Source organism: Penaeus vannamei, chromosome 11, assembly GCF_042767895.1.
Source record: "Penaeus vannamei isolate JL-2024 chromosome 11, ASM4276789v1, whole genome shotgun sequence".
Classification (NCBI taxonomy): domain Eukaryota; kingdom Metazoa; phylum Arthropoda; class Malacostraca; order Decapoda; family Penaeidae; genus Penaeus; species Penaeus vannamei.
Window position 1 is genome coordinate 26831434 of NC_091559.1, and position 2500 is coordinate 26833933.

The following is a 2500-nucleotide window of genomic DNA, read 5'->3' on the forward strand; positions in this document are numbered from 1 at the left end:
CCGACAATCTTGTTTTTTTTCTGACTTTCGCTTTATATAAGCTCATTAGTCCTTTTGTGTTTATTTCACATCCTTAATATTCTTTTACTCTAAGATACGCTACACGCAAAGATGTAAAAATATTGCGGGAATGTAGTGTTTACAAGAAAGCTCAATATTGTTTTTTTTTCTCTTTTTCTCTTTCTTTCTTTCTATTTTTCTCAGGGTTTACAGTTGGATTATTGCGTTTTTACGATATTCAAATAGTGGCTTGAGTTCGTCCCTGTTTGACTTTGTTTTTCCATGGTGTGTTTTTCTGGTAATAGTGTATGGTGTGTTGCCTTTGTGTGTGGTAGCACTGAAAGGCTATGGTTGTTTCGCAAAATGAATATGTAACATGAGTGTTCCTTTTGTATGTTTGTCTTATTGATGTGCGCTCGTAGGCCCGTAAGGAAATACGGATTTTATTTTTTTTAGTTGCCATTATCCCAAAATGCGTTATTATAATTTACCGGATGTGCCAAGTATAACATTGTAAGAATATACATATTACTGAAAAGTTTATTTTCTATGGCCTGAAACAAATTCGTCTTCAGCAGACACGAACGCATAGCAATGTTGCAGCAATTATATAGGTAAGGATAAAGGATGTCAGATATGAGGAGAGCCCGGCCTGTGTCGACTCCAAAAACTTGTAGCTGACACCTTGAGCTTAGTCCTTACCCACCGTGGTGCCCAGCCACAGCAGTAACCTTCGAGCGACAATTGCAACTTCTCGCGCCAGGACGGGACCGCCGACTGCTCGGATGAGAGGCCGACACATTACCACTATAGTAGCTCTGAGGCTGATTATAAATCAATAGCTGTCTTAGTTTAATAGCGTCGATAAAAGTCGTATTAGTACTACTTAATAGTGAAGCCGAGTCCGGAAGAACGCGGACATTGTTAAATGGTCATTTCAGAACATTTCCAAGTTTTAAAGATGTAAAGTTTCCAGAGACGCAGCCCAAAGCAACAAGTGAATATATCATAGTTCTTGGAAGAAGATTTGTAACCCGGAAAAAGGGTGATGGATAATCTTCCCTGTGGTTTTTGCCAAATCTCAACCAGAGCCGTGAAAAAGAAATCAAACAGTGTAAGGCTAAACTTCTGCCATGGTGAGGGATTTGCCTCCAGGATTACATTATGCTTCGCCCCCCCCAAAAAAACTTTCTTTCTTAAATAATACTTATTTCAAATGTATGAAGGTTTCTTTGAGTCACATGCTGCAGTATTGAAGTAGGCATAAGGGACTGTACGTAATTAGGCAGAACTTTCATTAGAAGCATGGATGAAGCTACAGATACTTTTGTCAGTAGAGACGGAAGAACTCTATAGCATGAATATAAACTTGCTCTTCATCATCCATAAGCAGTGACAATATATACAGTGTGCGAGAAAATTTGTTTTGAAGAAAATGAGTTTTGCTTCATCTAAGGAAATCCGCAAAAGACAGTCGTGCTGCCGATATTCGCTCATGGCCACTTTAGGATGTCAGGAGTAATTGTCGTGCATGACTGACAATGGTTCGTGTATTTAGTAAGGTAAACAGAGACAGCATCGCCTTTTACAAATCAGACTGTACATGCACAATTCACTAATGACACAATTGGCATTAGTTAACAGCAATAAGGCCAGCATTTGATATAGCTTCAAGACAATAATAAACAACTCGAGTCAAATGTTTCTGACCACTAGGAAAGCAAGAATAAGACGCGCCGAAGCCTTAACCACATTCATTCGACGCCGTGAACCACCAAATCGGACCCACAGAGCGAATCAAGACCCAAGAAATTTATCTTAAAGAATCCAACGAAACGAGGCTTTACAAGATACAAAAGTGGATCTTAGAGCCAAGTCACTCCTCGGAAAACCAAGGAGTTATGCAGCTGTCCGGATGACGAATTGCCTGTCGTTCTCGTCTCTTCCGGCTGCTCTCGAGCGCCATCTCGGATCGATTCGAAGCTCCGAGACTCCTTTGTAGGAAAGATTTGCAATGGCGGTCACCGAGACAGAGGAGAGCGGCACGTGATGCGATGAACATGTTATGCTGTAGTTTATCGAATGAATGACGTCATGTTAGATGGCGCTCAGGCAATAGTTAAACAATTGATAAATGTAAGGATAGTACAACTGATAAGTATTGTAAGGATAGTAGTGGTGTATATACTTTTGTTAGATCTTTAATGAAATGGGGTGTTTTAACAACAGCGCTGTCATAGACACCATTGGCAATTCTTATCCATATTACCTGTGCTTAACATATCAAATAAAAGACATTTTATTCATCGGTGAATCCGCTTTGAATGATGTTGCTGCTGCCCTGGGCGATCATATGTCATCTTAGATTGACAGACACATATATTTAAGTGTATGTGTGTGTGTGTGTGTGTATGTGTGTGTGTTTGTGTTTGTGTGTGTATGTAAATGAAAGATACACAAGTACGCAGAACAGATACGTATCCAAACAGACAGACATATA